Source organism: Squalius cephalus (assembly GCF_949319135.1).
Source record: "Squalius cephalus genome assembly, chromosome: 8".
In the NCBI taxonomy this organism is placed as follows: domain Eukaryota; kingdom Metazoa; phylum Chordata; class Actinopteri; order Cypriniformes; family Leuciscidae; genus Squalius; species Squalius cephalus.
Genome location: NC_137129.1, coordinates 26,980,118 through 27,004,234, shown reverse-complemented (window position 1 = coordinate 27,004,234; position 24,117 = coordinate 26,980,118). Strand labels below are relative to the sequence as shown.

Here is a 24,117-nt window from a genome sequence, read left to right as displayed (position 1 = left end):
TAAAATTGCTTTTTAAAATTCACAGAATACACACACACACACACACACAAATGTTTCCGACAATATATAATATAATGAAAACCAGGTTTGTTGTGCCTTGTAGGCATAGGCTATGCGCAGTGCTGCATAAAATAATAATAACAATAACCATAGCAGCCTATAAATCTTCCAAAATATTTCAGTAACAACTAAGCTAGAGAAAAATATATTGATTATCATGTTACTTCAAATGTTTCCATTCGTTATGATGATATGAAATGAGATAATAGTAAAAACAAGAAGCCGTTTGGTGCTTTTCAAATATGGAAGCTTATGTGTAGCAATATTCAATTTGAAATGTAATATGCAAAATGACAATGCAATATGTAAAATGGCAATGCATTTCTGTATTTAAATTGTAATTTTCCCATCATTTGTGCAACGTTTGGTGCAAAATGAAAATTCAATTATAAAATTTACATTTGCCATTTCATACACTAGTTTTAATATGTAAATTGAATACATAATTTAACGCTTTATAAGTTGCAAAATTAAAATTAAAATGTATTACAGAAATGATTAGATATGTTTAACATGTTCAAGCAAAAACTGTGGCAAAATTGTAATTTAAATGTTATTTTTTCTTAATTGCATTTACACTCACAGTTAAGACACTTGCGATTGCATTTCCATTAAGTGTCACGCAATGAATGTAGCAAAATTCAATGTGCAATTTGAAAATGCATTCTGAGCCGATCACGTGCCCCCCCCCCCCCCCCCCCCCGCCCTGTCAATCACTGCGTGAAGTTGGCCCCGCCTCCAATCCAATGCAAAACGTCGGCAAAATAGTCCACATTCACCCAAAATAGACTCATGTTTGTTCTAATTTGCGCCGATAAACGTTTATTTTGTGCTGCTTCGGTTTCTTAAATATTAAAATATTATTTATTGGTCATTCTGAGGTCACTCCCCCTACCTGCTCCACATTGACCCAAAATAGTCTTGTTTGTGCCGGTTAAAGTTTCGTGTGCTGCTTCGTTGTTTAACCTGCTCCACATTCACCCAAAAAAGGCTAGGTCGATGAATTTGACCCGTCAGATTCCGTGACCATGTACATATGTATACCTTATCAATATGTTGTATAAAATGGAAAGGGACTCGCATATGTCTGCCTCATATTTTATGATTATACAGCTGAATAATCAGAGATGGTCACACATCACATTCGACACTTTATTGAACATTACAGTCAGTTATAAATAAATAAAGAGCGGTCACATTTATTTTTCGGTAGCTATTAATACCGAATACCAATGGAGCTTTGTCATATTATGTGATCACAGGGTAATGCATTTGTAAGGAAAAACTATAGGATCTCCAACATTATTGGGTATTACAGTTAATAAGTTAGTAGGCTAATAAGAATAAAGATAAGCATGTATCAGACAATGACAATATTTTATACAAAACGAAACCATCAACACAGTCCAGCATCAGACAGCAGCAGCGCAGCATGTTGACGTGTGTCGACGACGCTTGATAGGCAGAACACTCTCCCAGACCCAGACGGTCCAACATCGTACTGGTTCTACTGCAGACGCGTAATAATCTTCGGAAACACTACCATTCTCTGTCCATGCTCCACTTCATCTGCTAGTGAATTTAACGCTCGTATCAGCTCTGCCGCCGCCCTGTTTCCTTCCAACACCTCAAAATACGCACCAAAGCCTATGTTTACCTGTTGCCGAGGTAACGGGCACGTGATCGGCTCAGAATGCATTTTCAAATTGCACATTGAATTTTGCTACATTCATTGCGTGACACTTAATGGAAATGCAATCGCAAGTGTCTTAACTGTGAGTGTAAATGCAATTAAGAAAAAATTACATTTAAATTACAATTTTGCCACAGTTTTTGCTTGAACATGTTAAACATATCTAATCATTTCTGTAATACATTTTAATTTTAATTTTGCAACTTATAAAGTGTTAAAATGTATTCAATTTACATATTAAAACTAGTGTATGAAATGGCAAATGTAAATTATATAATTGAATTTTCATTTTCATTTTGCACCAAACATTGCACAAATGTATGGGGAAATTAAAATTTAAAATCAGAAATGCATTGCCATTTTACATATTGCATTGTCATTTTGCATATTACATTTCAAATTGAATATTGCTACACATAAGCTTCCATATTCAAACGCGATCGCGATCCAAAATATGATACATTCAAACGCGATCGCGCTCAAATATAAAACATTATGGTTACTACACACATATCTACGTTTGAGCAGATATCCACAAACACAGTCACAGTAAACACGGGTCTAAATATAATAATATTCACCATATATCTAGCAACAGTTCAACTGCAATGTGAAATTTATGCAACAATAACAAACTAATATGTAAGAATTTCTTACCTTACATCTTTCTTGTCTTCAAATAGCGTTCTTCTTCTTCTGAGGTAGCCTAAATCCAATGTAAGCTCACGGTGCGCCTTTCAATCTCAACGAAAAGCAGAGACTTGTGAAGTGTTTTGGTGCTTTGTTTTTGAGGTAATGAGCGCGTTCGCGTTCCATGTGGAGATTTGCATGTGAATATCTTTTGCGCGAGTGGGCGTGTTCAAATTAAAAATAATTAGGAAGCGTTTGAGAAGCTGGACATCTTGTTGGTTTTATACAAATTACTTAAACAGAGAATATTTGTTTTCAGTTTGAATCCGATCATTTAAAAGTACACACTTAAATGTTTATAAAGGTATATGGCTCATTAATGTGTGACAAGTATTCGCTGAGTTTTGTTTCAGTTTATAGACGTGCTCAAGAAAAAAAAAGTTCACCGCGACGGAGAGGCATATAAACCCTGTTTATTTTCTTTATTTTACAAAAGCACAGTGTTTTGATTTGATTGTAAGTGGACACATACAAAAGTAGAAATATCACAGATTCCCCATACAAAAATGTAATATATGGCCATATATGTACTTATATTTTAAATAGCATGACATATATCTATACATATATTTGACTTGTATGAGAACACAATATATGCCTGCAACATAATATCTATACATATATTTGACTTATCTGAGAACACAATATATGACTGCAACATATATCTATACATATATTCGACTTATCTGAGAACACAATATATGCCTGCAACATATATCTATACATATATTCGACTTATCTGAGAACACATATGCCTGCAACATATATCTATACATATATTCGACTTATCTGAGAACACAATATATGCCTGCAACATATCTATACATATATTCGACTTATCTGAGAACACAATATATGACTGCAACATATATCTATACATATATTCGACTTATCTGAGAACACAATATATGCCTGCAACATATATCTATACATATATTCGACTTATCTGAGAACACAATATATGCCTGCAACATATATCTATACATATATTCGACTTATCTGAGAACACAATATATGACTGCAACATATATCTATACATATATTCGACTTATCTGAGAACACAATATATGACTGCAACATATATCTATACATATATTCGACTTATCTGAGAACACAATATATGTTCAACATATATCTCTACATATATTTCACTTATCTGAGAACACAATATATGACTGCAACATATATCTATACATATATTCGACTTATCTGAGAACACAATATATGACTGCAACATATATCTATACATATATTTCACTTATCTGAGAACACAATATATGCCTGCAACATATATCTATACATATATTTGACTTATCTGAGAACACAATATATGACTGCAACATATATCTATACATATATTTCACTTATCTGAGAACACAATATATGACTGCAACATATATCTATACATATATTTGACTTATCTGAGAACACAATATATGACTGCAACATATATCTATACATATATTTCACTTATCTGAGAACACAATATATGACTGCAACATATATCTATACATATATTTGACTTATCTGAGAACACAATATATGACTGCAACATATATCTATACATATATTTGACTTATCTGAGAACACAATATATGCCTGCAGCATATATGAACATGTATGTGTCCAAACATGTGAAGAAAATATTTGAGTTCATCCATATATGATACCATATATCTGCATATATTACAGTATAGTATTGGTTTCTCGCATATATGGACAACATTAATTATAAATATGTGACATACATATTTGTTTTCAACATATTTAATAAATGTATGTAAACATACACTGTAACCCTTTACTGTAAATTTACAACGAATTTCTTACAGAATTGTAGGCTACTGTATTTCCATAATACAGTATTAAGCTGTATCTTTTACAGAACAGCTGTAAATATACAGCACATTTATGTTTTCGTCCTGATAAATTCGTTACCATCATACTGACTGAAAAGGCATTGCATTGTGGGATTGATTTCTTTCGCGCTCAATTCAGTTCAAATGTGACGCGTCATGCGAGCAGACAGTAACGTTAGGCAGCTACAACAGGCAAACTCGTTTTGTCAGCGGGATTCAACTGAACAAATAATCATTCCTGTTATCAAGATAAACAATGTCTGCGAATCTGTGAGCAATTTTAAAGCTTTTTTGAGGTTCGGTTCGGTTCGGTTCGTGTTTCAAACATTAGTTGCCTGTGACGCAGCAGAAAATGGACGACGTTAACGGTAGCAGCTACCTGAAGACGGATGGAAGAATTTGTCATTGAATAATCTAACCTGCGCGTGACGATAAGTGGGATTTAGAGTTTGAGAAGATGGAGAATTGTTCAACTGAGTGATACGGTAAGCCAATATATAAGTTTTTTTTTTTTTTTTTGCGTTCGCATTTCTACATTGTTTTCACGTATTTGGTTTGATTTTGCGAACGCGGTTTACTACCGTGGCCGCGCAAGCAATTCACTGACTCTGTTCCACCTGTTTACCAAGTAACGTTAACTTCGACATTTCATATAATAGACAACCTTTACCATGCTATTTGCATGACGTGCATTTGATATTTTTTTCGTTTTAGGCTTTGTAATCTGATGGCCATTGTTAATGTAAGTGCTTTTAAGTAGTGTTACAGTTATAGTCTATGTTGTAAAAAAAAAAAAAAATGCTGTCAAATTCTGTCAGTTCTGTGATCGTGCTTTTGAATCGTTGTCAGAATTTTGCTAGCACATGAAAATCCATGTTCCTAATGCTGTTTTCAAATGTAGTAGGCCTGTTCCTGATTGCCATCCCATGGTCCTACAACTACTCCCTAATTCAAAGAAGTTAGACGGTGTTATCCTTCAAGCAGATAAGTAGAGATTATTCAGCAAATCTCATTAATTTGTAATATGTTTTATGTTTTGGGTTCTGTTGATCAAGGTTGTGCTGTCCTTTTTAAAAATTGTTTCAGAAATTTGCATCGCTGATGTCCAGCAATCTACATTTGCCAGAAAGTCCACGACTTATTTCCTGGTATGTAAACATTAAAGGGGTAGATGAAACCTAAAATGAAAAGCCATCATTTACTCACCCTACTGCAAAATATGTTTTTCTTAATTAGTGTTTTTATTTTGTTTCCAGTCCAGATATCTACAATTCTTACATGAAGAAGCATTTATTAGACACGTAAAAATTGTCTTATTTTCTGAAAGAATAAGTCAAAATTAAGTGAGTTTATGCTTAAAACAAACAAAATTATATGCCAGTGCATTTTAGCATTCTAACCAATTTTAATTTTTAGTTGAAAAATTTAATTCATAGAACTATGAATAGACAACTACATCGAACCACAGTGGAACCCACAGTAGTTATTTTAATTATTAATATTATTTATTTATTCTTTTTTTTATTTTCTTTTTTATTCCATTACAGGTCAATCTCTAAGCAACCAGTGCTGGATATTAAGTTTGGAAGGTCAAGGTGTGTGTGAAGGATCACAGCCTCTTCATCACTGGCCTGGCAGCGCTGTTTGCCTCCTCCTATAACTTCAGCTTGCAGTACCAGGAAGAGGCAGCACCTTGAGTTTGGTCAGAGGTTAGTCATTGGCATATTTGCCATTCATATATATATATATATATATATATATATATATATATATATATATATATTAGACTGAATTGTGTCACTAACCTTGACTTGACAGTATTTATTATGTTGACTACTGGTATGAACAATATGGCCCTGGTTTCCATACAGGGCTTAGCTTAAGCCAGGTCTAGGCCTTAATAAAATTAGGGTATTTAAGCAGCTTTTATAATAATGTATCATTAAAAAAAAAAAAAACATTACTGGTGTGCATCTTGAGATAAAACAGTGGCAGTCATATATTTTAAGATATATCGGTGCAAGTTGTTTTCAGTTGAAGGATTAGTGAAAATTCTGTCATTAATTACTCGCCCTCATGTCGTTCCAAACCTGTAAGACCTTCGTTCATCTTCAGAACACAAATTAAGATATTTTTGATGAAATCTGAGAGGTTTCTGAACCACCCATAGACAGCAACGTCTTTGCAACTTTTAAGGCCCAGAAAGCTAGTAAAAACATTGTTTAAATAATCCATGTAACTAGTGCAACCTTAAAGGAGAACTCCGGTCAATTTTAACATTGAGCTAATTTTTTTGTAAATTTGGAGTGCTGTCAATACAGAGAACAACGACAAAAATCGGTGTTGCCTACACCGTGTTATCCTCTTTTTAAAATTTGCACCCTGTTGACTTCAATTTTTAAACCTGCTTTTAGCCTCTTAACATCCTTGATGTGTCATACAAGTGCCCAGCCATGTGAGTGATTCCTTCAGAGTGAACACGGGTGAATCTGACTGCAGTAGATGTGAAAGATATCTTGTTGAAACATCTACAAATGTCCGTATATAGGTGAAAATGCCCCTTGAAATCAATTTAAGGTGGCAAATATATTACCCCTTAATAAAAAATGTTAATTTCTGTCACTGCTGTAAACTGACCACTGCATAGAATATGAATATCTTTGTCAGTCAGCTGTCAACAGGCCTAAACAAGCCATGGCACCAAGCACAGAAACACAATCCGTAAAATGTTATCTAATTATTATCAAGAAAACTTTGAAAATATCGATCGAGACATATTTTGTCAATATTGCTCACCCCTAATGCATGGTATTAATTTTGATTTCTTCGGGTCTTAAAAAGCCTTAAATTTGACTTTAAAAAATGTGCAGAAACCCTGCTTCATAATATTTAGGTTGAACCACTGTAGCTATATATTTACCAATGTTTTTACCACTTTTCTGGGCTTTGACAGTTGCAATGATATTGATATCAATGGAAGGACAAAACTATCAGATTTCATCAAAAATATCTTCATTTGTGTCCCGAAGATGAACAAAAGTCTTGAGGGTGAGTAATAATGACAGAATTAAAATTTTTGGGTGCAAACATGCATTTAGTCTGGTAAATCATGTTGTCATATATGCAATAATCTTGCAAGGCTTGCAATTAAGTTAAATTATTTCTGTCACAAAGGTTTGGGCTGGATTCTGGCAGTGTGTGCTCTATATAAACGGAGAGTCTAAAGACTGCCTTTCCACTGATACTCTGATGGCACCGGATGAGGGCATGATATTGTTAATGAGCTGGGTGATGAGTAGACAAAAGTTGTAGAATAAAACTTTAAATCTGGCAACCCCACTTCCAAAAATTTAGTTAGTTGACAGTGTGCATGTAAACAGACACATTGAGTTGATGTATTTTACCAGGGCAGAAAAAATATCAGTTATTGATCACAACATCCAACATTGCATTTTTTTTTCACAACATCCAACATTGCATTTATTTTATTTTTTTCATGTTGTTCAGTTTTAGACCGCTTTTGTGCTGTCTCTCTTTGTCAAAATATATACACTCAGTTAATAATATTTAATTGTTGTTTTTTTCTGCCTTTTAGACGCTTTCTTGACATCAATCCTGAACGTGGATCAAAAACAAAGAAAGGACAAGTAACTTCAAAGAAAACTGGCCAAGTTGTGCAAAACAAGAACACCACTGTAAGCCTACAGGTGTCCTCACTTCTGCGAAACCTTGCAGACTTTGAATGGGATTTCGTTTGCACTTTTATGGACTATGGTCGTTATAAAGCTTGGAAGAGCCAGGACATTTTTTAATAGAACTCTGATTGTATTCGTCTGAAAGAATAATGTCATATACACCTAGGATGACTTGAGGGTGAGTAAATCATGTGCTAATTTAAATTTTTGGGTGAACTATTCCTTTAATTAAGTGCTAACTGTTACCTGTTTAAGTGTTAAAATTGCATTTTATGTTTAAAAAGTAATTCAGCCAACATGTTCACAGAAGGCAATTTAACTAAATAAATGTTTTAAAACCCAGAAAATGTTTTCTTTTTCCTAGTGTGACTACTCTTATGAAACCTTAAAGTATAATATTTTAATTATGTAATAATAAAAGCAGTATTCCCTGTAAAAATACAATTTATTGCTGTCGACAAGTTTAATGTAAAATGTGGTATATGCTGTATTTGGTAATTACAGTGGAGTACTGTAAATGCTGTTTACTGTAGTAGTGTTGTAAAAATACAGTATGTGGATAGCAACCCAGCTGCCAGTATTTAACTGTAAATTTACAGTGAAAAGTTTTACAGTGTACATGCATGTGATACTGATGCATTTTTAAAGCTGTGGCATATGGTTATGGTACTTTGTGGATGTATTTGTCAAAAATGACAAAGAAAACACTGCATTATTGTATTAAAATACTATATTTGGTATTCACACAATAGACAATCTCCAACTATAGGCATTTAATTTCAAGGCATTCAGATATAAGGTTTGTATCCCTAATACATGTGAAAGTATGTACTATAGAAATAAGTACATATATGCATGTATAAATATATGCGTCATATATGCGTGTATACATATATGCGTCATATATGCGTGTATACATATATGCGCCATATATGCGTGTATACATATATGCGCCATATATGCGTGTATACATATATGCGCCATATATGCGTGTATACATATATGCGTCTTACATATATTTCACATTTATGTGCATATACGGGAAAATATATGGCACTTACATGAAAACGGCCATTTTTGATATATTTTGAAATATATGTTTCATATATGTATATGTGTTTTACATATATGAATTTTGCATATATTCTCATATATGCAGCAGACATACATGGGCACTAACATTATATATGTAATTTACATATATTGACATATATTACATTTCTGTATGGGTCTTTTTTTATATTTCTTTTTACTGTATGACCATAAATGACGGAGTAATTTAAGTTTATAGTTCTACAATGTGAAGAAAATCCAGCAAAACGCGCGGGCGCGTTTGCCGACTTCAGAAGGTTAACCTTTATACTCATTTACATGCTTTATTCAGAGTCTTCACCTCTATGTAATCCCTCCCCTCTTTGAAAAGTATAATTACAATGAATACTGTATTATGAGTTAGACTTGATGATGATGAACTACAGACTCTGAAGAATAAATCTCTTCTGCTTATAAGATCCATCTCAAGTCTCCTGGTTTTTGCTTCGATGAAGGAATAAAAAGTTTCCAACAGGGCCATTATGGGAGGGCCTTTGTCTTTCTCAGGTGTGAAACACATCAGTATTAATGATGATTCACGCCTCCTCGCATACAGCTTTCTTACACAAAACATGTCTCACAAATTTTAAATCAATAAATTGTTTTATCTGAATGAGTACGCAGGATGATTTTCACATAGTTTTGAAGTAAATATTCTAGGGTACATGATACAATTTTCAAAAGTCTTGTGAAGAAATAATCAGTATGGGTTTCATGACCTTTTATTTTCACAAACCACGCATAAACGTCATTATCTCAAAACTACAAACTTTTACATACATGCTGCTTGCATATTTTTGTAGCAGAGTTTGTGCTGAATACAGTGTAATTAGACTTAACCCTCTGATGGTCTTCGTTTAGCAGTCACACTGGGGGCCTTCCCGGTCATAAATGACCGGACACCTAAAAATGAAACTTCCTCCATCCCAGTAAAAACCCATGCAATTTATTTTTGTTCTATAATATTTATTCTTTTTAATTTAGAATTTTGAGACAATTTGATTGAACTTATTAATATTTATGCAATATTTATAGTCCATTTTTTGACATTGAAAATAATGTTTGTTTTTTTTTTTTTTTGATTTAAAAAAAAAAATTTCTATGCAGTATTTTCGGGTAAAATAGAGACTAGGCTTTCAGAAAAAAAATAAAATAAAAAAAAATTCATCAATTTATTAATCATAAAATTAAATAAAACATGATATTGCATGGGTTTACCACTAGATGCCTGTATAGCTCTAAATGGAGATGTTTGTGAATTCTAGTTGTTTTTGGACCAAATTACTTACTTTTAAGATGTGGATTGAATGTATTTTTTTAGAAATTCTCAAATAATACTTTTTGCCAAGGTTTATAATATTTTATTAATTATTATTTTAATAATTTTAATAATTATTATATTAATTATATATACATATATTAATTATAATTATTAGTTATGTTATGTTTTTCACTCTTGATGTTTTAGAGCTTCACCCCTTCATTGCTGAGCATTTTTTTTCTGCATCGTGGCTGATTTGTAGAGAATTTTTGTGTTTTTGTCAATTTCCCATTCATTTCCTATGGGGGTAATTTTGACCGAAGACCAAAATCATAACTAATTTTTTTACGACCACTTAGCATGCTCGGATCATGAACTCAATTTTTTTGTGTGTTCACATACCTAATGCCAGAAAAGTCACCAAGTTTCGTAACATTCTGATGAAGCTGTGATTTTTAAAAATTCAAAACAGATTTTTGTAATCTGAATTTATTGGTGTGTATGTGTATAAACGTGTGTTTGTATGTGTGTGTGTGTGGGTGGGTGTGAATTTTTTGCACTCTTGATGTTGTAGAGTGTCACCCCTTTACTGCGGTGTACTTTTTTTTAGAATCGTGTCCGATTTGTAGATTGTACAGACAAAAATTCAGAGAATTTTTGTGTTTTTGTAAATTTCCCATTCATTTCCTATGGGTCGGTCATTTTTGACCGAAGACCACGAGTGTGACTATTTTTTTTACGACCACTTAGCATGCTCGGATCATGACCTCAATTTTTTTTTGTATTCACATACCTAATGCCAGAAAAGTCACCAAGTTTCATAACCTTCCGATGAAGCTGTGATTTTTAAAATTTCAAAACAGAAAATTATTCGGTCAGAACTGACCGAGGACCATCAGAGGGTTAAGCCATTAAAATGTCACAAGTAACAGAAATAAGCACAAATGTCAGAGCATGTCAGAACACCTCCAGGGCCCAGAAAACACCTCAAAATACCCAGAGGGTTAAATTATGTTAAGCCTAAAATAACTGCATAATTAAGGTCATGGCCACTTTGATTGAAAGGTGGATTGCAGCTGCTGACTAATAGCCATTTGTCTGCTGTCTGTTAGCGTCACGTCACCTCAGCTAATCCTAGCCGCTGAACTTGCCATCTCTGCTGTGTTTGCGCTTTTTTCGGGATTATTTCATACAATTTAATGCACACATTATACCTTCGCCCATGCCGTTGGACTCCGTCGTTTTCGAGTATCGAGAGAACAACCATGCAGCGCAACCAGAATTTCGTTGCTTTTTGGAGTTTTCAGATTTAAAAATGCCTATAGATATGCTTATTTACCATCAGATGAAATCCTGCAGGTGTCAGTGCTTTCTCTGTCCATGCAATAAATGCACATCCTTGAATGAACGCGGATTTCTAGCGCATTTACTTGCACTTCTTGGGTAATATCTATGGTTTAACCCATTTGAGAGGCGGCCAAAATCAGAATTGAATATGGACTGAATAAAGCTCTCTTCGAACTTGACGTGCAATGTGGAGCTGACTGACATGTATGCACATGAATCACTGTCACACGCACACGCTCAGAGCAATATTAAGTTACTGCATAATACATTTTTAACTAGCAGAATAATACAGCATCACGACACACATACACCCATAGTGTCTTTAGTGAACGCAAACCGTTTGTAAAAAGAAATCGTACGTGTATGTACGATGTATGTGTTCCAATGTATTGGGTATGTGCAGGTCTTAAAGGGCCGGATCAGCAGCCTAATATTCTGTGTGTGTGTGTGTGTGTGTGTGTGTGTGTGTGTGTGTGTGTGTGTGTGTGTGTGTGTGTGATAAAGTTAATCCAACAACAAAAGAAAATAGACAATCACATAAATTTCATATTTATTAAGAATCAGTCTTTTAATTTATAGAGTAAAGACTTAATTTTTTCAGCTACAGTAGGTCTTTTTGACAGTAGCATTCAAAAAAGAAATTAAGCACTGTTTATTTTATTTGTGTCTCTTATAGTATTTGTCATATTGTTTGTCATTTTCATTTTTGCTTATTTTTAATAACAAAGATAAAATTAAATTGATTATCTATATTGTAATTATAAAATTACATTCATCTTGAAATCAGATTTTGGTCATCCCAACCTGTTCAGAATTGTGAAAGGTTAACAAATGTTAACAATGACTGATAAAATGTTAATGTTGCAAACGTACACACTGGTATGTAATTATTATTATTATTTTATTTAATAAAGGGGAGGGAATGGTCAACAAGCAGGGTAGAACATGCTGGTCAAGTGAGTTTTACGTTTGTTTGTTTTTTGTTTGTTTTTTAATTTATAAAACAATGTATTGTAAGTTCTCTCATATTTTTCAACTGTTTCAACTTACTTTTATTGTTTTAGTTTTTTTTTTCCTGTGGTATCGATTCAGTATCGGTATCAAGGTATTTTTGTCTAGTATCATATATAATTCATAATTTTAGTATTGTGACAACACTAGCTACATTATTATACTAGCGATGTTCTTTTGCAGAAAAACTGAAGAAAACTGCAGAAAACAATTTTTTTTTAACATGCTCAAAAACTCTTGAAATTTTGCACACACGTCAGAACCCGCGGCCATCAGGGCCGGACTGAAGCTGGTACCCGGGCGTGGCAAGGGGGCTCGACAGCGCCCCCTGCAATGGTGTCTGAAAACTTGGTCCATAAATCAAACACGCTTGCATGTAATAATATTAAACTCAGTACACATATAGATCTCATCGGGCCGAACAACTTTCGTGCTCTAAGTTTTACACCAGCCCAACAGGAAGTCGGATATTATACGTTGTTTGGAAAACGCATATAATGGAATGTGAAATACTCCTCCTAGGGAATTCATCCGATCACCACCAAACTCGGTGTGAATGAAGTCAAGACATTGAGGATGCTAAATTGCGAACGGATTTTTGATATCTCGAACGGTTTGGCCGTGGCGAGGAAACGAATTTATGGCGAATAATGGGACACAGGACGTGTGTTATAACTTCTGCATACATTAACTGATCTTGATGAAACTTCAGCAGTGTGTTCGTTGTAAGAGGCCGATCACATGGATGTGACTATTGTGAGTCAAAGTTATAGCGCCACCAACTGGCAACAGAAAATGTGTCACTTTCAAAATGGTTTGAAATCACCCTCTTATTTTTACCCGATTTTCTTAAAACTTTATGTGTATAATGTAGACACACGGCAGATGTAGACCTGTGAAAGGATTATTTATATCTTAGATACTGTTGCCGTGGCAACGCATCAAACTTTAATATTCTTTTCGGATGCTTTTGAGACTCTTAACATACTTGAAATTGGATGAAACTCGACAGACACATCACATTTATTATCCAGTAGACATGTGCAAAGTTTCAGAAACGGGCGTGGTGAGGGGCTCAGTAACGCCACCTTTAGTCAAAAATGGGGGCTTAGTTTTAAGAAGAGTCACAAAAATCGTTATGTATATTGTTCTCATCAAGCCGGACAACTTTCTAATTTATAGTCATAAGCTGTGACCAACAGGAAGTGAGATATTTTGGTTTGAATTTTTGGGAGAATTCTCTCCCTCTCTCTCTCTGCCTCTGCGTCTCTGTGTGTGTGAGGGGTGGGGGGATTTGTCTTTTGAGTGAGATTTGTTTAAAATTCCTGTTTTTCAAGGTTTCAGGGGCTTTTGGGGCCTTTAACGTGCTCAAAAACTCTTGAAACTTTGCACACAGGTCAGAACCCGCGGCCATCAGGGCCGGGCTGAAGCTGGTACCCGGGCGTGGCAGGGGGGCTCAACAGCGCCCCCTGGAACGGGATCCGAACACTTGTCCATAAATCAAACACACTTGCATGTAATGATATGAAACTCGGTACACATATAGATCTCATCGGGCCGAACAACTTTCGTGCTCTAAATTTTACGCCAGCCCAACAGGAAGTCGGCAATTATGGGTTGTTTGGAGAACGCTTGCTGTGGAATTTGAAACACTTCTCCTAGAGAATTAATTAAATCGCCACCAAACTCGGTGTGCATGAAGTCAAGACATTGAGGATGCTAAATTGCGGACGGATTTTTGATATCTCAAACGGTTTGGCCGTGGCGAGGACACAAATTTATGGCGAGAAAAGAGAAACACGAAGTGTTATAACTTCTGCACACATTAACTGATCTTGATGAAACTTCAGCAGTGTGTTCGTGGTAAGAGGCCGATCAGATGGATGTGACTATTGTGGGTCAAAGTTATAGCGCCACCAACTGGCAGCAGGCAGTGTGTCACTTTCAAAATGTTTTTGACAAAAGTGGGGGGGTTAGTTTTACCCACAATTACAAAAATCAGTACGTATATTGGTCTCATCGAGCCGGACAACTTTCTAATTTACAGGCATTAGCTGCAACCAACAGGAAGTCAGATATTTTGGTCTGAATATGGATTTTTTGTTAAATCAGCCTCTGAGTTTTTAGTTACTCCTCCTAAAAGGTTTATTTTATTCCCACCAAACTTTTTCAACATGATAAAAATATATTAATGATGCTAAATTGTAAACAGATATTGAATATCTCAAACGGTTTTGCTATGGCGAGGGATTAAATTAATGTCAAAAAGGAAGCAGGAAACATCTCATAACTTCTAAAAATGTAATTATACACCATTTATTTTTATATAAAATTATACAAATATTAGAACTAAACCTATTTTATTCTGTTTTTGCAATTCAAGAAGTATGAAAAAGTTAAAAACAGGCTATTAGTGCTATTTGGTTCAACAAAAAAGCAAACATAGGGCTATACTGCCCTCTTGTGTCCAAAAGGATATCAAAATAGTATATAAAACGTTTTACTAGGTAGGCCTATTGTATTTAAATATAAATTTATTAGGTATATGACTGTAAGGATATTTTCCCATCGGTTAATCGACGTGTGACACGAGCGGGTGCTTTTAAATCGCTAATATAAAAGTGAAAGTAAAAAACGGACGTCCGCACGGACATTGATAATGGTGCACGTTGGAAAAAATGATACTTTTAAACATAACACTAAACCGCTATTAGGTGTCGCCAGGCGACCATCTTAATGAGCGAGTCATTGATTAATTCGTTCAAACGATTCGTTCCAATGACTGAGTCATTCATGATTGAGACAGATGTTTATGGATTGACCATTGAATCTTTAAGTCAACCGATTCGTTTCAAAAAGCTGAATCATTCAGTAATGAGAAAACAAGTTGCTGTGAGATGCGCAGTGGTTCTGCTGTGATCTTTGTTTAACTATTTTTGCTGCTGAAACAGAAAAAAAACAGTCAATATTGCATCTAAAATGTAAGTGACTTAATTGTAACTGTTTATTAACCTGTTGTATGAAATCAATGTCACAGTTTCAATCGTGATTGTATTCAGGAAATAGTTGCCTACTCGTCAAGTGAGGTTGCTTAACTCTATCATATGTTATAAAATATATAAAAACTCCATATTTGTAATTTTTATAGTCAGTATGTTGTTAACTGGTTTGCTTTTTTGTGTGCTGCGCTCATTTGTTTACAATTCTCCTGGAGAAGCAGCATGAGCCTCAGCAGTGCAACCTTGTTACCATTGATCAGTAATACATTCATATTTAACTGCTGATTGCAACTTAAAATGAATGTAATGAAATTAGAATAATCTCTCGTTTTAGTGACTCCCAAGTTATTTTTTTGTTATTGACGTTCTAATCAGGCTATACTCTGGTCGGGCAAGTAAAATTTTCTTTCAGGTAGGCCTATTGTATTTATATATAAATATATTAGGGATGTGACTGTGATAAAATTTTCCCACCGGTTAATCGACGTGTGACACCGCTGAGGGCTTTTAAATCGCTAACTATAGTATACTATATACTAGTAAAATACAGACGTCCGCACAGACATTGATAATGGTGCGGAGTAGAGCGAGCATTTTCAATGTATTCCTATGGATGTAGGAATTAACTAAAACATTTTATTTATGTTTTTGTGTCCACTGTTCAACCGCAACCGCGTCACACACACACACACACATTCCAGAATTGCAATCTTGACATCGCAGCCTGTTCATTATAGCCCTAATACAATATAATAATAAAAATAGTCAACCTAACATAAACGAATTACACTGCTCTGTTTAAATAGTCAGTAGTACAATTTGTACCATTCACAGAAAGCAAAGCTCCACTGTGATGTTTCCAAGCACATTTTTGCGCGTGTGAAGAGGATGATTTTTTCCATCGATATTGGAACACGAGTGAAGTACAAAGCCTATAATAAAGAATAGTTTAGCATCCAAATACATCGCAAATATTGAAACATTTTGATTCTAATGAGAGGGTTACGTGAGACCAACACTGCTTACTTTCGTTTTTATTTTGACATTAAATTTAAAGGATTTGTTGTGGAATATTTTGAGTGTATCATAAAATCAGAATAAGGTAAGACAAGTAATATTTTCTGTCTTATATATATATATACACACACACACACACACACATATACATATATATATATATATATATATATATATATATATATATATATATATATAATGTATATGTGTGTGTGTGTGTGTATATATATATATATATATATATAAATATAAATATAGCTGCGAGCAGCGATGGAGGGCCAAAGCCGGCGGCACCGCCATCCCCGGTGCCTTTAGGTAACTAAAGGCTCCGGGGTTGCGGTGCCACCGGCTTGGGCCCGTAATCGCTGCTCGCAGCTATATTTATTATTCTTCTCCGCATTTAATTGCATTTTTGAGGGCCTAAACATGCTCGAAAACTCACGAAACTTTGCACACGCGTCAGAACTGGCGAAAATTTACATCTGATATAGGTTTCAGAATTGGACGGGGCAAAATGGCTCGATAGCGCCACCTATAAAAGTTCAACGGAGTGCGCCTCCCGCAACGTTCCACGTACGTGCACGAAATTCGGTACATACATGTAATGACCTAATACCTACAAAAAAGTCTCTTGGAGCATAGCCCTAAACACAACAGGAAGTCAGCCATTTAGAACTTCCTCCCAGATTTTTGTGCAGTTTTTGACATTTTCAGGCCTCGTACTTTAACGAACTCCTCCTACAGTTTTAATCTGATCATCTTCAAATTTGGTGAGTGTAATCTTAAGGCCTTTGCGACGTTAAATTGCGAAGATCTTGAGTTTTCGTCGAAGGGCGGGTCCTCGGCGGCCTGACAAATTTTGATGTTTCGCCATGAAACAGGAAGTTGCTGTAACTCAGGCATGGAATGTCCAATCTGCCCCAAACTTCACACATTTGATAAGAGTTCTGTCCTGAACACATGACCATGCTCATATTCAGTTATAGTCATAGCGCCACCTGCTGGCAACAGGAAGTGACATGTTTAACACTGTTATGGACTCCTAATAACATATAAAAAAGTGCCAGCAAGTGCTAAACATGCTAACAACATACTAGAAGCATGCTAAAACATGCTAGCAAACTCTTAGCTAAGTGCTAAAGCATGCTATTATTGCAATTAAATAGGAATTTGCTGTAACTCAGGCATGGAATGTCCAATCTGCCCCAAACTTCACACTTTTGATAAGCGTTCTGTCCTGAACATATCTACATGAGAATATTCAGTTATAGTAATAGCGCCACCTACTGGTAACAGGAAGTGTCATGTTTAACACGTTGATGCCATTCTAGCAACATGTTAAAAATGCCATTGACTTCTAAACATGCTAGAAACATGTTAAAACATGCTAGCAATACTTAGCTAAGTGCTAAAGCATGCTAATTTAATGAAACAGGATGTTGTTGTTACTCAAGAAGGCAATGTCCAATCTGCGCCAAACTTCACACTTTTAATAAACGTTCTGTCCTGAACACATGACCATGCTCATATTCAGTTACAGTCATAGTGCCACCTGCTGGCAACAGGAAGTGACATGTTAAACACTGTTGTGGACATATAAAAACATATAAAATTAAAGCTGCAAGCAGCGATGAAAGGGCCCTCGCACCCGTGCCATCAACACTCGGTGGCTTTAGGAAGGCAGAGCATGGTTGGGAAATGTACATTTAAGGAGGTATATATAGTAAGAGTATGTCAAAGTCAGTTACAAAATGTTTTGTATAATGGTGATAATAGCATGCTTCATGACTCAGCTAAGTGTTGCTAGCATGTTCAGTCTGTTTCTAGCATGCTTAGTACACAATAATTATGTGGTTAGTACTGCATTACTGTGTTAACCATGTCAGTTTCTGTTGCCAGTAGGTGGCGTTATGACTATAACTGAATATGAGCATGGATGTGTGTTCAGGACAGAACTCTTATCAAACATGTGAAGTTTGGTGCAAATTGGACATTGCCTTCTTGAGTAACAACAAAGTCATGTTTCATTGAATTAGCATTCTTTAGAACTTAGCTAAGCATTGTTAGCATGTTTTAACATGTTGCTAGAACGGCATCAACGTGTTAAACATGTCACTTCCTGTTGCCAGTTGGTGGCGCTATTACTATAACTGAACATTCTCATGTAGATGTGTTCAGGCCATGACTCTTATCAAAAGTGTGAAGTTTGGGGCAGATTGGACATTCCATGCCTGAGTTACAGCAAATTCCTATTTAATTGCAATAATAGCATGCTTTAGCACTTGGCTAAGAGTTTGCTAGCATGTTTTAGCATGTTTCTAGTATGTTGTTAGCATGTTTAACACTTGCTGGCACTTTTTTATATGTTATTAGGAGTCCACAACAGTGTTAAACATGTCACTTCCTGTTGCCAGCAGGTGGCGCTATGACTGTAACTGAATATAAGCATGGTCATGTGTTCAGGACAGAACGCTTATCAAAAGTGTGAAGTTTGGGGCAGATTGGACATTCCATGCCTGAGTTACAGCAAATTCATATTTAATTGCAGTAATATCATTCTTTAGCACTTAGCTAAGTGTTTGCTATTATGTTTTAGCATGTCTCTAGTATGTTGGTAGGATGTTTAGCACCTACTGGCATTTTTTTATATGTTATTAGGAGTCAAGAACAGTGTTAAACGTCACTTCCTGTTGCCAGCAGGTGGCGCTATGACTATAACTAAATATGAGCATGGACATGTGTTCAAGAGATAACTCTTATCAAACGTGTGACGTTTGGGGTAGATTGTACATTGCCTTCTTGAGTAACAACAAAGTCCTGTTTCATTGAATTAGCATGCTTTAGCACTTAGCTAAGTATTGCTAGCATGTTTTAATATGTTTCTAGCATGTTTAGAACTCAATGGCATTTTTAACATGTTGCTAGAACGGCATCAACGTGTTAAACATGTCACTTCCTGTTGCCAGTAGGTGGCGCTATTACTATAACTGAATTTGAGCATAGGCATGCGTTCAGGCCATGATTCTTATCAAACATGTGAAGTTTGGGGCAGATTGGACGTTCCATGCCTGAGTTACAGCAAATTCCTATTTAATTGCAGTAATAGCATGCTTTATCACTTAGCTAAGTGTTTGCTAGCATGTTTCTAGTATGTTGCTAACCTGTTTAGCACTTGCTGGCTCTTTTATATATGTTATTAGGAGACCACAACAGTGTTAAACATGTCACTTCCTGTTGACAGCAGGTGGCGCTATTACTATAACTGAATATTCTCATGTAGATGTGTTCAGGCCATGACTCTTATCAAACGTGTGAAGTTTGGGGCAGATTGGACATTCCATGCCTGTGTTACAGCAAATTCCTATTTAATTGCAGCAATAGCATGCTTTAGCACTTAGCTAAGTGTTTGCTAGCATGTTTTAGCATGTTTCTAGTATGTTGTTAGCATGTTTAGCACTTGCTGGCACTTTTTTTATATGTTTTTATATGTCCACAACAGTGTTTAACATGTCACTTCCTGTTGCCAGCAGGTGGCACTATGACTGTAACTGAATATGAGCATGGTCATGTGTTCAGGACAGAACGTTTATTAAAAGTGTGAAGTTTGGCGCATATTGGACATTGCCTTCTTGAGTAACAACAACATCCTGTTTCATTGAATTAGCATGCTTTAGCACTTAGCTAAGTATTGCTAGCATGTTTTAACATGTTTCTAGCATGTTTAGACCTCAATGGCATTTTTAACATGTTGCTAGAATGGCATCAACGTGTTAAACATGACACTTCCTGTTGCCAGTAGGTGGCGCTATTACTATAACTGAATATTATCATGTAGATGTGTTCAGGACAGAACGCTTATCAAAAGTGTGAAGTTTGGGGCAGATTGGACATTCCATGCCTGAGTTACAGCAAATTCCTATTTAATTGCAATAATAGCATGCTTTAGCACTTAGCTAAGAGTTTGCTAGCATGTTTTAGCATGCTTCTAGTATGTTGTTAGCATGTTTCGCACTTGCTGGCACTTTTTTATATGTTATTAGGAGTCCATAACAGTGTTAAACATGTCACTTCCTGTTGCCAGCAGGTGGCGCTATGACTATAACTGAATATGAGCATGGCCATGTGTTCAGGACAGAACTCTTATCAAACGTGTGAAGTTTGGGGGAGATTGGACATTCCATGCCTGAGTTACAGCAACTTCCTGTTTCATGGCGAAACATCGAAATTTGTAAGGCCGCCGAGGACCCGCCCTTCGACGAAAACTCAAGATCTTCGCAATTTAACGTCGCAAAGGCCTTAAGATTACACTCACCAAATTTGAAGATGATCAGATTAAAACTGTAGGAGGAGTTCGTTAAAGTACGAGGCCTGAAAATGGCAAAAACTGCACAAAAATCTGAGAGGAAGTTCAAAATGGCTGACTTCCTGTTGTGTTTAGGGCTATGCTCCAAGAGACTTTTTTGTAGGTATTAGGTCATTACACGTATGTACCGAATTTCGTGCACGTACGTGGAACGTTGCAGGAGGCGCACTCCGTTGAACTTTTATAGGTGGCGCTATCGAGCCATTTTGCCCCGTCCAATTCTGAAACCTATATCAGATGTAAATTTTCGCCAGTTCTGACGCGTGTGCAAAGTTTCGTGAGTTTTCGCGCATGTTTAGGCCCTCAAAAATGCAATTCAATGCGGAGAAGAATAATAATAATAATTAAAGCTGCAAGCAGCGATGAAAGGGCCCTCGCACCCGTGCCATCAACACTCGGTGGCTTTAGGAAGACAGAGCATGGTTGGGAAATGTACATTTAAGGAGGTATATATAGTAAGAGTATGTCAAAGTCAGTTACAAAATGTTTTGTATAATGGTGATAATAGCATGCTTCATGACTCAGCTAAGTGTTGCTAGCATGTTTAGTCTGTTTCTAGCATGCTTAGTACACAATAATTATGTGGTTAGTACTGCATTACTGTGTTAACCATGTCAGTTTCTGTTGCCAGTAGGTGGCGTTATGACTATAACTGAATATGAGCATGGATGTGTGTTCAGGACAGAACTCTTATCAAACTTGTGAAGTTTGGTGCAAATTGGACATTGCCTTCTTGAGTAACAACAAAGTCATGTTTCATTGAATTAGCATTCTTTAGCACTTAGCTAAGCATTACTAGCATGTTTTAATATGTTTCTAGCATGTTTAGAACTCAATGGCATTTTTAACATGTTGCTAGAACGGCATCAACGTGTTAAACATGTCACTTCCTGTTGCCAGTAGGTGGCGCTATTACTATAACTGAACATTCTCATGTAGATGTGTTCAGGCCATGACTCTTATCAAAAGTGTGAAGTTTGGGGCAGATTGGACATTCCATGCCTGAGTTACAGCAAATTCCTATTTAATTGCAATAATAGCATGCTTTAGCACTTAGCTAAGAGTTTGCTAGCATGTTTTAGCATGTTTCTAGTATGTTGTTAGCATGTTTAACACTTGCTGGCACTTTTTTATATGTTATTAGGAGTCCATAACAGTGTTAAACATGTCACTTCCTGTTGCCAGCAGGTGGCGCTATTACTGTAACTGAATATAAGCATGGTCATGTGTTCAGGACAGAACGCTTATCAAAAGTGTGAAGTTTGGGGCAGATTGGACATTCCATGCCTGAGTTACAGCAAATTCATATTTAATTGCAGTAATATCATTCTTTAGCACTTAGCTAAGTGTTTGCTAGTATGTTTTATTATGTCTCTAGTATGTTGGTAGGATGTTTAGCACCTACTGGCATTTTTTTATATGTTATTAGGAGTCAAGAACAGTGTTAAACGTCACTTCCTGTTGCCAGCAGGTGGCGCTATGACTATAACTAAATATGAGCATGGACATGTGTTCAAGAGATAACTCTTATCAAACATGTGAAGTTTGGGGTAGATTGTACATTGCCTTCTTGAGTAACAACAAAGTCCTGTTTCATTGAATTAGCATGCTTTAGCACTTAGCTAAGTATTGCTAGCATGTTTTAATATGTTTCTAGCATGTTTAGAACTCAATGGCATTTTTAACATGTTGCTAGAACGGCATCAACGTGTTAAACATGTCACTTCCTGTTGCCAGTAGGTGGCGCTATTACTATAACTGAATTTGAGCATAGACATGTGTTCAGGCCATGATTCTTATCAAACGTGTGAAGTTTAGGGCAGATTGGACATTCCATGCCTGAGTTACAGCAAATTCCTATTTAATTGCAGTAATAGCATGCTTTAGCACTTAACTAAGTGTTTGCTAGCATGTTTCTAGTATGTTGCTAACCTGTTTAGCACTTGCTGGCTCTTTTTTATATGTTATTAGGAGACCACAACAGTGTTAAACATGTCACTTCCTGTTGACAGCAGGTGGCGCTATTACTATAACTGAATATTCTCATGTAGATGTGTTCAGGCCATGACTCTTATCAAACGTGTGAAATTTGGGGCAGATTGGACATTCCATGCCTGTGTTACAGCAAATTCCTATTTAATTGCAGCATTTGCATGCTTTAGCACTTAGCTAAGTGTTTGCTAGCATGTTTTAGCATGTTTCTAGTATGTTGTTAGCATGTTTAGCACTTGCTGGCACTTTTTTATATGTTTTTATATGTCCACAACAGTGTTTAACATGTCACTTCCTGTTGCCAGCAGGTGGCACTATGACTGTAACTGAATATGAGCATGGTCATGTGTTCAGGATAGAACGTTTATTAAAAGTGTGAAGTTTGGCGCAGATTGGACATTGCCTTCTTGAGTAACAACAACATCCTGTTTCATTGAATTAGCATGCTTTAGCACTTAGCTAAGTATTGCTAGCATGTTTTAACATGTTTCTAGCATGTTTAGAAGTCAATGGCATTTTTAACATGTTGCTAGAATGGCATCAACGTGTTAAACATGACACTTCCTGTTACCAGTAGGTGGCGCTATTACTATAACTGAATATTCTCATGTAGATGTGTTCAGTACAGAACGCTTATCAAAAGTGTGAAGTTTGGGGCAGATTGGACATTCCATGCCTGAGTTACAGCAAATTCCTATTTAATTGCAATAATAGCATGCTTTAGCACTTAGCTAAGAGTTTGCTAGCATGTTTTAGCATGCTTCTAGTATGTTGTTAGCATGTTTAGCACTTGCTGGCACTTTTTTATATGTTATTAGGAGTCCATAACAGTGTTAAACATGTCACTTCCTGTTGCCAGCAGGTGGCGCTATGACTATAACTGAATATGAGCATGGTCATGTGTTCAGGACAGAACTCTTATCAAACGTGTGAAGTTTGGGGCAGATTGGACATTCCATGCCTGAGTTACAACAACTTCCTGTTTCATGGCGAAACATCGAAATTTATCAGGCCGCCGAGGACCCGCCCTTTGACGAA

At 35.9% G+C, this 24,117-nt stretch overlaps 1 protein-coding gene and 1 long non-coding RNA gene across 11 annotated transcripts in view; one reads left to right on the top strand and one right to left on the bottom strand.

Moving 5' to 3' along the window:
* Positions 1 to 24,117, bottom strand: part of thrb (thyroid hormone receptor beta) — a 498,010-nt gene that overhangs the window by 438,821 nt on the left and 35,072 nt on the right. The gene's annotated exons all lie outside the window — the stretch shown is intronic.
* Positions 3,998 to 9,511, top strand: LOC307162863. Its single transcript, XR_013821980.1, has 5 exons — positions 3,998 to 4,787; positions 5,017 to 5,044; positions 5,204 to 5,450; positions 5,850 to 6,011; positions 7,898 to 9,511. It is a non-coding gene; the product is annotated as an uncharacterized lncRNA (long non-coding RNA).